General features: G+C 58.4%; 1 protein-coding gene across 1 annotated transcript in view; it reads left to right on the top strand.

Annotated features, from left to right (window-relative positions):
• Window positions 1–3,085: 3,085 nt before the first annotated feature.
• Window positions 3,086–14,354, top strand: part of APBA2 (amyloid beta precursor protein binding family A member 2) — a 73,542-nt gene continuing 62,273 nt past the window's right edge. The window contains exon 1 of the mRNA XM_053658906.1: window positions 3,086–3,246. The gene's annotated coding sequence lies outside the window, so the exon portion shown is untranslated. The remainder of the gene's footprint in view (window positions 3,247–14,354) is intronic.

Genomic DNA, 14,354 nt, shown 5'->3' with positions numbered 1-14,354 from the left:
GGATGCAGGGTTAGGCAGGGGTTCACGTGCTTGGAATGGACAAGATCGGTGAGCGGCGAGACCCCTCGAGGCTTGTGCCAAGCAGCAGCTTTATGGGAGGGGAACTGTTCTGCCCTCCCCAGAGAGAGCACGGTGTCTTTGTCCATCAAACACACTTATACGCCCAGCCTAGGAATGAAAGAAAATGAATATTCTTCCATTCAGGAGTTTTCTAAAGGAAAGTCTCCCAACCTATAAGGCAGAGCATTAATCTTCTTCCGTGTATAAGGAAGGCATGCATTATTTTTTCAAACTAATTTAGGGTGAGTGCTGAGGAATTGACAAGTTTTTGGCTTCCCTGGACGCGCGCCTTCAGGAAGTCTGGCCTGGAACTCTCCTCTGGGCTTCAGGGTATTGGCATCATGCCTGCAATTCACAAGCGTGGCCACCAGGGGGAGGCAGGCAGCACAGCCATGGGGTTCCTGCCACCCCATCATCACAGAGGTGTCCCCTGAGTCCGGCAGAGGGTATTTGTTTCCCCTGCGGAAAAAGAGCAAAGATTTCCGTGGTCTGCTACTCGCCACAGAGTCAAGGACCAGGGTTGTGAGTGATCATTTAAGATTTTTTCTCCGGCATAGATAATACACATTTCAAATTGTCACCGCATACAAACGTGTGTCTGCTCACTCCTTTGTGGTTTTACACACTCGTTGGTTGATGCACGACTCCCATCGGCTCCTCGTCCTCTGGTTAACAGTGTGTCTTTGAAGAACATTCCACGTTCATCCCGCGGTCCCTCGCTTCGTCCTTTTATGATGGCACCCTAGTTTGGTTGTGTCCCCACGTTTTTAATGTCGTAATTTCTTACCAGGAATAAGGGGGGACACGTTTTCAGGTGTTGAAAAGTCACCTGTGTTTCCCGTGAACCGTCAGCTCCTCACCTCGGCCGTGTTTCCCCCACCATTGCTGTTTGGCTCCTGTTCTATTTCTAGATGCTGTCGATGTGTGAGGGAAATTAACTGGTGGTGATGGGAGTTGCAGATGTTCTGTTCCTGGTTGGTTGTTGACTTTGCTTATGGTGACGGTTGCCATGGAGTTTTTCCGAAGTCACATTTGGCAATCTTTAAACATTTTTTAAAAAATATTTTATTTATTTCTAGAGAGAAGGAAAGAGGGGGAGAAAGAGAGGGAGAGAAACATCAATGTGTGTGGTTAATTCTTACACGCCCCCCAAATGGGGACCTGGCCTGCAACCCAGGCATGTGCCCTGACTGGGAATCGAACCAGCAACCTTTTGGTTTGAAGGCTGGTGCTCAATCTACTGAGCCGCACCAGCCAGGGTTAAAAATTTTTTTAATATCATCATGTGAGGATATGCTTATTGATTTTAGAGAAGAATGGGGGGAGAGAGATGGAAAGAGAAAGAGAAATACCTATTGGTTGCCTCTTGTACATGCCCTGACTGGGATTGAACCTGCAACCCAGGCATGTGCCCTGACTAGGAACAAACCCGCCAGCTCTGGTGCACGGGACAGTGCTCCAACCAACTGAGCTGCCCGGCCAGGGCTGGCAGTCTTTTACATGGTGGCTTTCAGCTTTGTGGAATGCTGAGAAAGCCTTGTGCCACTCTGAGGTTCTTTAAAAATTTGCAGAATAGTGATGGTTTGAGCCCAGCAGATTCAGGAGGCCCTGGCAGGCCCATGCCTGGGACCCTGTGGCCTGGGGACATCTGCAAGGATTGCTCCTGCTTGCAGGAAGGGGACCCAGAGCCGCCTGCGGGAAGAGCTTTCGTTTGGCCTTTGAAGGGAAGTGCACAGAACTGACAGCTCGCCCACATCCACAAACACGAAGACCCCTCTGGGGTCTGACCTCCTGGAGTGAGGCAGGAAGACTCGAGTGGACCCCACACTTAACATGGAAGGCTGCGGAGTCACTGCTCGGTTCTTGCTGTCCAGCCGTTGGCCTTTGGAGAAAAGCGTGGGCCAGAGAAGACGAGATGAAGCTGAATGTTTTGTGTGCTGGGTGATGCCTTTGGGCCAAAGTGAGAGGGGGTGGGGCACCTTGCTCCAGGCCATCCTCTGGGATCTGCCCTTGCTGTCTCTCTTGGGCATTTGGGTTGCAAGGCTGCCCCACCAGGACCAGCTGGCCAACTGGAGTGTCAGGGCCTGTGGATCAGTGTGTTTTTGTTTTTGTTTTGGATGGGGGCGTGAAGGGGTTGAGGAGTGGGAAGGAGCCCAAGAGCCCAAGGCCACAAGAAGTCCACACCAAGTCTGCCACAGTCTGGCTTAGGATGCAGCTGTTCCAGCTACCGCACCCCTTCCTCGCCACCCACGTCCTCCAGGCCTCAGCTCTGCTCTCCTGCCACAGGGGGAGGGGCTCCCCTCATCCCACCCAGGCCCCCTTTCTTTTTGTGGCATTCCCCCGGACCCTCAAAGCTGCACCCCCATCCAGAGAACAGAACACAAATGACCAGAACTTGGGGAGGAGGCACCTGAGCCTCCCTCTGCACAGACAAGGCCCCCTGGGCAGTGCGCTTCCCTGGGGGGAACCCACCGGTGATTATGTCAGCAGGCCGTGGTGCTGAATGAAAGGGCGAGAGGGGTCAAAGGTGACACCAGCGGCTGTCTCCAGCACGACCTTCAAGGGCTTCCAGGGGCATTGTTCGCACTGTGTGGGGTGGATCACAGACTCTCCCTGGGTGTGTGTGGGTCTCTGGAAGAGGCCCTCTCCATTAAGGACGGGAGGGACAGAAAGGCCTGGGGTGAGGTCCTGCGGTAGGAGAGGTCAGCAGCGAGGGCCAAGGCAGCACAGGGTATACTAGTAACGGTGATGGGTGGTGCCAAGACCCGGAGAGAAGACCTGGAATGCAGCCCGGACCGGGATACTACGGGTAGGGGGCCCTCCCCTCACATATGGGGCTTTCTGAAGCTGCAATCCCGGAGGGCTTCTTGTTGGAACTCCCCACTCGTCTCACAGAACCATGCAGAGCCGAGTAGGGCGCGGTCGCCACAGCCCCTTCCCGCTACATGCGCTCCCGAGCCGCCAGAGGGCAGCGCAGCGCGCGGGGCTGGGTGCGGGCACAGCAGAGCCTCGCCGTCGCCCGCTTTACACGCCGAAGGACCAGACCCTCAGGCTCCGGATCCGGCAGGTCCGGGGCGAGTCCGGGAATCTGTGTACTCCCCAGGCCCGGGACGGTTGGGCTCCGCAGCTTCCAGAGCCTAGGCTGGCCCGGGTACCCGAGATCAGCCCCGCAGGACCCGGCCCCAGGTGCGCCCCCCCCACCCCGCCCTCCGTGCGACCGATTGTCCCAGCGCCAGGCTCCCGGGGAAGGGTCTGGGCACGACCGCATCTTTGTCCTCCGTTTCTTTCCGTCGCGTGGGTGGCCCGCCAGCATTTTCCGACCAGTGTCCCGGGCGGGGGGCGGCGGGAGAGGCTGGTGCGGGGCGCGCGGCAGAGGCGGCCCTGCGTGCCGCACGCCGCGTCCAGGGCGCGCCCGCCGCTATCCAGTTTCCCGGGCTCGTCAGCAGGCGCGGTGTGCGGCGCGGCGCGGGCTCACAAAGAGCTGCGGCGGCGGCCTCGCGGACCGAGCCGGCGGGGGCGGCGGAACAGCCGCGCAGTCCCGCGCCCGGGCCAGGTAAGCGGGGGGCCCGGGCTGTAGCCTGGGGCACGGGAAGGTGGGAGTTGGGGGTGAGGGGAGCGGTTGCCGCGGCCCCAGCGCTGCCCTCCGGACCTGGCGGGGCTGCGGAGAGGGTATGCAGGCGCCCTGGGGGATGGGGGCGCGGATTGGCGCCCCCTGGGCCCTGCTGGAGTCTCGCGCATCCCGGGGGAGTCCGCGGCAAGGGGCGACCCCGCGCGGACGAGGGGCGCTGGCCGCGGGCGGCTGCTCGCTTTGGTTCCACGCGGCTGGGGTCCCTAGCACCAGCCCCGCAGGGCGCTGGCACCAAGTCCCCTTTCCCAGTGGCAAGTCCCGAGTTTGGGGGTTCGCTTCGGGGTTCCCTGGCTCCCGGGAAGCCGAGCCCTGATCTTCCCCCTCCCCCTTTTCCCTTTCTAATGAGGCCCAGCGGGAAAAACTCAATTAAAAATTCCACACACCTGGTCCTCTGGGCCGCCGGCGCGGACCTGGGGCGCCGCGCGGGGTCTTGAGGGTTGGCCTGGCTTCTTCCCGCTGCTGCCCGGAGGTCAGAGCACTGGTGGTCCAGGCCAGCATCGAGCCCCACGACCCCGAGCTGGGCTTCGCGCCGGGCGGCGGGCCTGTGTGCCAAGGCTGGGATGGACTGGTCCGGGCGCTCAGGGGTTCCGGGGGTGGGGGTGCCCGCGGGTGGCCGACCCGCCCGAGTTTCACTGGGAGCGGAGGTTGAGATGGACCCTGCCAGTCTGAACTTAGTATTTACTTACAGGAGAAAGACTTCATTTTTTCACATTTGCTTAAATTTGGCCTTTCGGGGACCAGATTCAAATCTGTGGTTGAGCCGCCTCCCCCATGGCCTTGCCGACGGAGAGGCACCCACACCGGGGCGTCTCCTTCAAGGGAGGCTGTGGACTGAACACTCTTTGGCCTCTGCAGCCTCACCTTCCCCTTCGCCATCCCTTCACCACCCCCTTGTCATCCCCCTCCTGGAATCGCTTTTCTCTTGCTCTTGGAGAAAGGACAGTTGTTTTTGAAATAATGACCTGAAGGCTTTGAGGGTGCACAGGAAACAAGTTTTCCCGATACATAGTTGGAGCTGCCCTGCAGGTGCCGGGAGCCGGTGGGTGGCCCCATCATTGTTCAGCATTCCGTGTGCTAGTGGTCCCCCCTCCCTGCCCCACCAGGCGAGGTGGGTGGGGGCGCGGGGGGACACTACTCCTCCTCCCCTGGACAGTCCACCCGTAAGGGGCAAGGCCTGGTTTCCTGCTCCCGAGCCTCCGGGGTGCCCTGCCCTGTGTCCTTACTTCCTGGGTGGCCAGAGAGGGTCCCCTGGGTGGTGAGTGATGCAGTGGTGTCCAGGGCATTAGGGAGCAAGTTGAAGCTGGCGGGGGTCTGGGCGACGGCGCTAGTCATGGGGCACCCTGAGAGTGTTCTGTGGGAGCCCGTCTCTCTGACTTCTGGTCTATTTTTCGGGAGCACAGTCCTGCCTTTCCATCTCCAGGTTCCTGGGTCTCTGTGATGAGTGTGGGCTGAACCAGATGGCGGGGCAGTGGGGTGTGGGGTCTGCGTGTGTGAGCTGGAGAGGGGAGGTGGGTACTGGGAGGAGGGTCCGGCAGGTGACAGCCCCCTTTTCACTGTCTCCCGCCTGCGCTTGCCTGCTCGGACACCCCAGGCCCGACAGGTGGGCCGTCCTCTTGTTCGAGGAGCTGCCCCTTTGAGTGCTTCTAATCCTTAAAAATACACACACATTCATTTCCCAGGAATAATTGGAGGGGCTGGGTTGTGAAACGAAGCCACATAAATAATCCAGTTTGCCAACCGAGCAAAGAAGTGCTAGATAAAAATGAAAGATAATTGTAAAAGACACCAGTCACACCCTGGGGAGCTGACGGCGCTCTGAGACACCTCGATTTTCCCTAGACACAGCTGAGGAGCTCAGAGGGCCCACGGGCCCATGGGGAGGCGGCCGTCCTGCTGGGCTGGGCGGGAGTTGGGCAATTGTGAGGCCTGTCTGGGGGGCCGGGGGAGGGGCAGGCAGAGCCTGGATGCACAGCCCCCCACCGCAGGCCTCAGCCCTTCCCCACCTCCCACCCTTGTCTTTGGTTTTGCGTGCCTGACCTGAGGACCACAGGTGAGGGTCCCTGGTGGCCCCAGGATCTGAAGACCTGGAGAAAGCTCTATTGTCAGGGCCGGTCCCAGAGGGCAGGCGGGCACAGGGGCCCTGCACACATCAGGGGACTTCCGGAACAAGTGGCAGATACCTGCGTGCTTTGCCTGGCGTCCTGGCCTTAGAGAAGCAGAGAGAGTGGGGGACACAGCCTTGACCTTGCTGGGTGGCTGTGACAAATGGGGACGTGTGGGGACCGGCGGGAAGCGGTGGAGGCACTGTCAACAGCTCCATCCCGGACGTGGGTCACGTTGGAGATGACTGCTCACCAGAAGGTGGCCCTGGTGGCTGGGCCCTGTGGAGGATTTCTGGCCCCTCCCCCTCCCTGAGGCCCCGCCCACCACCTGGGCCGGGTCCAGCTGGAGCCTCAGCAGCCTGCTGGCACAGGCTGAGTCAGCTGTCGTGGGCGCAGCCTTCTCTCTCCTGTCCTGCAGCCAGCCCTCCACTGGGCCCCTGTCCTCTCTCAGATACACACGGGAGCCAGGGGAGGACAGGGACCTCAAGGTCACAGAGCTTGTGGGGCTTGAGATCCCCCCGAGGGTTTGAGAACCCTCCATATTGGTGGGGTGCTGTTGCCGTGTGAATTAGGATTTCTGTACCGGCTGTGGGGTTTCCCAGGTGGCACTGCAGGGCTGCCCCACGGCAGGCGGGACCTAGGCCAGGCCTGCTGTCCGTTGCTCAAGCCTTCAGTGCCTATTCCATACCTACATTCCTTAGCCTGATTTTTCCCAGTTCCCTCCCTTTGTCCCCAGCCGTGGTCCCTCCGAGCCGTCCAGGCCCCAGACAGGCTGGCTCGCTGCTCAGGCCCCGGGTTGTCCCACCCCATCCCCACCTGCCACTATGGCCCTGGGGGCCTTTATGCCCATCCTCGATGACCCTGGCTGAATGTGGGCTTTTTCTCTCTTCTCCCCTGGCCCTCGTGCTGGCCAAGCTCACACTGACCTCAGGGCCTTTGTACCTGCTGCTTCCGCCCCCTGGCATGTGCCTGGGCCAGATGCCCCCCTGGCTTTCTCCCTCACCCACTTCAGTTCTTTGTTTACAGGCCAGCTCCCGGACCAGCTGATGAAAATGAGTGTCACTTCCCCCCTCCTTGTGAACCCTGCTTTCTGTTTCTTTGTAGTACTTAACATGCAATTTTTCTATATACACCATCCTTGTTTGTTTATTATGCCAAGCTAAGGATGTCGCTCACCTCTGCGTCCCAGAATGGTGCCTGGCCCCTTGTATGCCCTCAATGCCATGTGCTCTCAGTGCCATGTGCCCGGCGAATGAGTGCAGGAAGCCCCAGGAATGTGCTTCTTCCTTCCAACTCGAGCGTGGCTCCCTGCTCCTCCTTCCCTTGATCCCCAGGCCGGACCTGAGTTATATTCACATTTGGAATCCCTGCTAGAACCGGCACTCAGTGGGCAGGTGGGAAGGAGCCAGGGAATTGTCCAGGTGAGGTCATTTGTCACGTGGGCCAGCAGACGAGCTGGCCAGAGAGGCAGTCCAGCGCGAGGAGTGGGCATGCCAGTTCTTCACGGAGATTCCCTTCTGGGTCCTCAGTCGCTGAGACGGCCCGCCGTCCAGCTGCCCTGCTGTCGGAGCCGGCTCCGCATTGTCCCTGCCGTCACCTGGGACATGGATGTGTTGGGCATGAGGCACCCTCTTGCCCAGGTTCCTTTCCTCCTCCATCTGGATGTTTCTAAACTGGTCTGGTGCCTTCTGTCACACTCGGCACCTCAAGGCTCTCGGCCGCTCTGCCTGTCCCCGGTTGCCAGCCTTCCCTTCCCGGAGCCTCCCCCGCCCGACTCCACCTGCGTGACTGCGTGACCGCCGGCCCTGCTGGGGAGGGTGCAGTGGTTTCACGAGGCGAAAAGCGCTGCCCGTCAGGTGCGGAGGGTGCATTTGGAGTCAGGAGAGCCCAGTGCGGACCTGGTGCTGCCACTCACCCTGGGGCCTTGGGCAAGTCGCTGGCTTTGGAGAGTCCTCAGCATCTGTCATCGTAGGTTGTACCTCCTGCCACGGTTCTTTAGAGACACAAAACGCAGCGGCGTCAAATTGATGTGAAATAATAGTTCCGATGCCCGGGGTGGGGCGAACTTTGGGTGGTGCCCATGTGGCCTGGCACGGAGCACGGTGTCGGCCCTGTGAGCTCAGCGTGCCAACCTCACTGCGGGCGCCGTTGGGTGCTGGGAGGCTCACAATGCAGAGGGACAAACGTGTGGTCAGGGTCCCTGCACCCGTGGCCTGCCGTGGTTTTGCATCTTGGGGTTTTCTGAAATTGGAAGTTCCCCTGACACTCAAAGGAGGCTTCAGATGGAGGAACCAGCCGGAATCAGCCACGTGCTCTCCGGCGCTTGTGTGTGTGGGGTTGTGGTCCCCTGTGTTCTCCCGCCAAGCCCGAGAGGTGGTGAGGATGCTGGGGACCAGGCAGCTGTCACATGTCCCAGATCGCAGAGCACACCGGTACTTCAGGGAAGCACAGGGGTTTCAGCCCACGCTGGGCAGAGCCCAAGGCCCACGTTCGCTGGTGCTCTCTGCAACCCCAGCATGGCACCGGGGCCCCGTTTGCATCCGATTTGCTTATAAACTGGGGACCAGTGGTGGGGGGAGACATGTGACAAGGACATGAGACCACTCGTGTGACTCGTACAGGGGTTCGTTTTCAGCATGTGCCTGAGAGCTGCTGACCAGTGGACGTCAGCACTGGGTGGTGGCTGGAGAGTGATGGACGTGTCCCAGGTGGTCAGGGGACCCTTCGAGGGGGCGGCGCGGGGGCTTGCGAGCTGACACTGCCGGTGGGTCTGTGCAGTGTTCTTCTCCACGGAACTAACGCCCATCCTTTGCGCTTTCTGTCGCAGAATCAACTGCGCAAAGAGACAGGAGGCTCTGAAATGCCCGGGGTCTTGTTGGGGACACACTGTTAGTGAATAGCCCCCGATTAGATCGATGCTGGCATTTAGGGTTTTCCACTGGGACACGGGCTTCCATCTTCTGTGTGTGTATGTGTGTTACGGCTCTAACTGTGGGTTTTCCTCAACTGTGTTACGCGTCGCTAATTTAATCTGAAAAGGAACGAGGGGTTTTCTCCAGTTGGTTTGCCTCTCGGTCGCCTCGGAAGACCCATGGTCCCCAACACGGGAGCCCCCCTGAGGTTGGGACGACACGCGTGTTGAGTGATGGATTTCTCTGTTGTCCTGGCAGCAACTGCGGGTCTCTTTCAGAGAAAACGCAGCTTACGTTTCTCTGTGTTTGTGTGGAGTAAGCGAGCCCTGCGCTCTCACACCTGCCCCTGTGTCCTGGGGCTGCTGACAGCTGTCCCCGGTCGGGCGGAGGGGTGCGGGGCCTGTGTAGGGATCACATGCGGGTCCCTCCCTAGCTTGTGAGGCCTCGGACGCCGGCTGCTACCTCGGGCTCTCTAGCTGCTCCTGGCTGGTGACAGCAGCAGCCGGTAGCCGGCTGCTGGCCGACGGATCCTGACCGCAGGTCCCCGTGCCACCCGCCCGGCCCGACTGCTCCCTGGAGCCCCCCGAGGTGGGGGCGCAGCGGCCGCCCCGGCAGGGAACCGCAGGAGCCTTAGTGCCTTTCTCTGGGTGCGTGGACGGTGAGTCTCTCTGCCTGTGGCTTTTCTCTGCGTGCTGGGTGCGGAGTGAGTGTGCCCACGCAGGACAGGCTGCGCCTGCTGACTCCTCGAGTCCTTGGGGGCTGACCTGGGGCTGCTCCTTGGGCGGGGGGCTCTGAGAGCCGGCGCCCCTCTGGACCAGGAACAGAAGCTCCTGGTGGTGCCTGTCCTTCGGGCCTGAACCGATGTTGGGTTTTCCACTCATCGCGTTTCATCACGAGTGGTTTTCTGCTTGCTCATGGCCAGTCTGTGCTAGGTCAGTAGGGGCGGCTGCCAGGGTGTGACACCCAGAGGGAGAGGCTCTGCCAAGGGGGACCCACCTTGGGCCCTGCGTGTGGCAGCACCCTCTCGCTCTTTGCTGTGGGAGCCCCTGCCCCGACTGTGCAAGCTGTTCCTTCTGCCCACCCTGGAGAATGGCTCATCTAGTGGCGGGAACACTGCCGTTGGGCTCCCGAGTGACAGCCCCTCACCCCATCCTTGGCGTTCACCTTGTGGGTTTTTGCTTTGCGGGGCTTCTGCAGTGCCAGTACTGGGGCCGGTGCCCTTTACTGCAGTCCCCCCAAGCCCCTTTGCTTTGCTGGGAGTTCATCCACCCACCCACCCACCCATCCATCCACTCACTCACCCATCTATCCACCCACCCATACACCCACCTACCCACCCATACATGCACATCCACCGATCCACCTACCCATCTGCCCGCCCATCCAAATGCCTGTCCATCCACCCGACCTTCGACCCATGCATCCATCCACCCACCTGCCCACCCATCCACCCTGCGGGTCTCTCCTGACGCCTGTTTGGAGCTGGGTGGGGTCAGGAGAGAGGGGCTGCCGGAGAACGGGGGGTGGCATCAGAGCCCGATTCTGGCTCAGGGTCCACCGCCCACCCCTCCCCAGCAAAGCAGCAGGCAGGAGGTGTGAGGGTCCCTGCACAGGTGGGAGCAGGTCGGGGACCCTTTCCTGGAAGAGTGGGTGCAGTGCCCTGGGGGCAGAATGGCCACCTGGAGTGAGTGGGGCACACAGGTGGGGGGCCGAGGGTGTGGCAGCAGGATTAGGTGGCTTGTGCAGGTCAGAGCTGGAGGGGGGGTGGGGGGAAGGCGGGCGACCACTGGGGCCTGGGCCCCTGGTGGCCCCGGGGGAGCCATTGCTGGGGCAGGGAGCCGGCGATAAGGGTGTACAGTGCCCAGCAACCTCCAGGGGAGTGTCTCCCACAGACGAGCTCCCGAGCCACTCGGACCCCGGAGAGGAACGTGGGGAGGATGTGCCGGGGTCGCCAGGCGAGGTCCCCGAGGAGGGACAGAGCGCCCGGAGGACCTGGCGGGTGGCGCGTTCAGTTTGTCGAGGGGGACAGGCGGGGAGGAGGGCGCAGCGACAGCCCCCTGCCCCCCAACTCTGGGCCCCTGGGGAGGAGGAGGCAGCTGCCGGCCACCAAGTCGAAGCCTCGCTAGCGCAGACGTTTTAATTTTACCCTTTAGAGATTTACAGGCTTTTTGATTAAATTGCCACAGTTCTCCTATAAGAACGACAAAACCCATGACAAACCATAAATCACATTATTAATTTGCTCACGTGGCGTTAACCTCTGCGGCTCCGCCGACTCGCTGCGCAGGAGACCGCAGCCCGGAGCCCGGTTTCCGGTTGTCGGCGGGCAGGGAGGCTGGAGGGACACGGATTGAGGTGGCCAGGTGGCCGTCCTTGACCTTTCTGGGTGGTCTGGCCCTCATTACAAGGGCCACTCCTGGTGGCATCTAGCCCTTGACTCCTCACTGGCTGGGCAGAGGGCAGAGGTCACTGGGAAGGGGGGTGGCCAGTGGCTCCTCGCGGCGTGGGTTGTCTTAGGGATGCCTTAGGGTCCCAGGCCGCCTGGGACGCAGCCTGCCCCTGAAGCCCCCCTGCTTGGAGCCCTCCCCCCCTTGGAGCCCCACCCCCAACCCTGCTGCAGCCCATGGGCGTTTGCTGCGGTGTTTGGACCAGAAACCGACAACTCGAGGGGGAGCCGGTGGGGAGTTTCGATGACACGCAGGCCAGAGTGGGGCTGAGGAGTCAGTGTGGTAACGGCTCTTTCGGGGGGGGGGGGCATCCTTTTCCTGATTGTCCACCTCCCGTGCTGGGGGCACTGGGGTGCAGGCCTGGGGGCTGGGGCACCCGAACCTGGGCTCACCGGCCGTTTCTTATTTCCACAATATCCTCGTTTCCTGGTGATTCGGCTCCGGGATGGACGCCGCGGCCTCTGCTCCTGAGCTGCCGGTTCCGCTGGGATGCTCTGCCCTCCCAAAGCCGCCCGCAGCCCCGAGAATCCCAGAAGCTGCCGGATGCTGCGGCCCCTGGAGGACCCTGTCCTCCTTCTGCAGAAGCAGTAAATTCATGGGTTCGCTCTGTTGAGCTGCATGGAATTTTTTAAATTCCTCTGGTTGAAGAACCTAAAATGGATCAGTCAATTCTCTGAAATTGGACTTTTAAGCAAGTTCTTGGGGGAACAAATGGACTGTCTTCTGTGTGTGGAAGCAGATTCCGGCAGTGAATTTCAGAGGGCTTGTTGGTTTAGTTTCTGTGTCACATCCTGAGTGTTAAACACCCAAATGGGCCGTGGCTGGTGTGGCTCAGTGGCTTGAGCAGGGGCCTGTGAACCAAAGGGTCGCTGGTTCGATTCCCAGTCAGCGCACATGCCTGGGTTGCTGGCCGAATCCCCCACAGGGGGCGTGCAAGAGGCAACCACACATTGATGTTTCTCTCCTCTTTCTCCCTCTCTTCCCCTCTCTAAAATAAATAAATAGAATCTTAAAAAACCCAATAAACTGGGGGGTCGGCAGGCAGGAGGCCCACCTTTCTCTGCACCCGATGCCTCTCTCTGGGCCAGCAAACGAGGTCAACATTCTTCTTCACCTCAAGATGCCGAAAGATGGCAGAAGGATGGAATGAAACATGCATGATTTTGAACGTTTTGGGGGGTTCACGCTGTCTGCCGGGGCGTAGAGTTTGCGGGTATTGCTTCATTATCAAAACTGTAAAAAAGCTAATCACTAGAATAGTAGATATGCAATCTATTTTTAAAATACAGCTGACCCGTGAATCACTCAGGGCTTTGAGGCACCAATAACCTGTGCAGTTGAAAATCTCTGTGTGACTTTGATTCCCCCGAGAACTAAACTCCTAACAGCGCTCGCAGCCCATGGCGGACTGTGGCTCTTACCTACTGATAACACAGCCAGTCATGAATACATGTGATACACGTTAGGTACTGTAATCGTAACAGTAAAGTCTGATAAAGGGAAGAAAATGCTACTAAAACTCCTAAGGAGAGAAATGACATGTACGGTACATGTTGAAAAAAGTCCGCGTGTAAGTGGACGCACGCCGTCCAAACCCGTGTGTGCGAGGGTCTCCCCTCAGTGTGTTTCTGGCCGCGGGGTTTGGGTTGAGAAGGACCCGCCTCGCCGACGGGCAGGCGCTTGACATGCCCAAGATTTGGGATTCCTAGGGCACTGGTTTTACATGAAACAGATTTTTTAAATTAAAACCATTTCTGGTTATAAAGCAGTCATTGTAAAAAGTCCAATTATATAGAAGTACATAATGTAAAAAATGGAAGCCCCTCCCTCCACCCCCATTCAACCCTTGCAAAGACAACCATTGTTAACAGTTTGGTTCCTCTCATTTCTCTCTCTTCTGTTAAAAAGATTTTATTTATTTTTAGAGAGGGGAAGGGAGGGAGAAGGAGTAGGAGAGAAATGTTGATGTGAGAGAGATACATTGATTGGTTGCCTCTTGCACACTCCCAGCTGGTGATCTGGCCCACAACCCAGGCATGTGCCCCAACTGGGAATCGAACCAGCGACCTTTTGGTTTCAAGGTCGGCACGCAATCCACTGAGCCACAGCAGCCAGGGCCAAACACGTGGAATTTTTGATGTTGTCCGATCTGTCAGGCTCTTCTTTGATAGCCCCCGAATTTTGTCTTACTCAGAAAAAGAACCGCCCTACCCTAAGTGTATGTAAATACCCTCCTGTATAAATATGTCATTTCTTCTAAATATTGATAGCTTAGGTTTTTTACATCTTTTATTCATCTAGAATTTATTTTTGGAAAGGATGTGAACTGGAGATGTAAATTTTTTTGTGTGAACATTCAATTTTCCAACATGATTTATTAATAACCCATCTTTATCCTTGTTTTGAGATGCCATGTTGGGTGTAGATTAAGCTGTTTTGCGTCTTGGGTTATTTCTACAATGATTCTGGACCCTCAGTTCGAATTTACTGGTGCGTTCTGGGGCGGACATCTGTTTAAATTCCTCTGGCTTTTTGTTATATTTTTGTTCTCTTGCAGGGCCATTGCCTCTTCACTGTTCTCCTTTTTCATTTTTTTCTAGCCTTTCTCCTATATTTCTTCGACTAGATAAACTTTAGAATAAGCTAAGTTCATCCCAAAATCGCACTGGGATTTTGACTGGGATCGTTCCCGAGGTTTCTTTGCGGGAGAGGAGACATTTCTCTGTTTTCTCCTTATCTGGGTGTTTTGATTTATTCAGAGGCCTTTGCTTCCGTCAGCTGTGTGTTCTGGCTTTGCTCACCTTTGCTCGGAACGTGTCCTGTTAGATTTATGGCTGGGTATTTCATAGCTCCGGTGGCCCTTGTCATGGGGTTGCCCTGCCTCCTGCCTCCTTTCCTAGCAGACCCTGGCTGATGGCAGAGCTCTCGACTTCTCAGTTCTAGCCAGTCTGCGCATGTGCTGATCACTCTCGGTTGGTTTAAATGGCTTGCTAGTCCTTCCTCTTGGATTTTCTAATTGGGGGCTTATTCCCCAATGCATTGTGCCTCACCTAAACTGGCAGGGACCCAGGAAACAGTGGTGGCCGTCTGTGTAGGTGCCCGGTGCGGGTGGAGGGAGAGAGGGTGAGCTGGGGCGCAGAGGGTGTGGCCCTGATTCTCAGCTCCCCTCCGCAGGTGGTTAGAGCCCCACAGGTGACTCAGAAGC

Source organism: Artibeus jamaicensis, unplaced genomic scaffold (genome assembly GCF_021234435.1).
Source record: "Artibeus jamaicensis isolate MK-2021 breed Jamaican fruit bat unplaced genomic scaffold, CSHL_Jam_final scaffold_612, whole genome shotgun sequence".
In the NCBI taxonomy this organism is placed as follows: domain Eukaryota; kingdom Metazoa; phylum Chordata; class Mammalia; order Chiroptera; family Phyllostomidae; genus Artibeus; species Artibeus jamaicensis.
The sequence above is the reverse complement of the archived record's forward strand: the minus strand, read 5'-3'. Positions and strand labels throughout refer to the sequence as shown.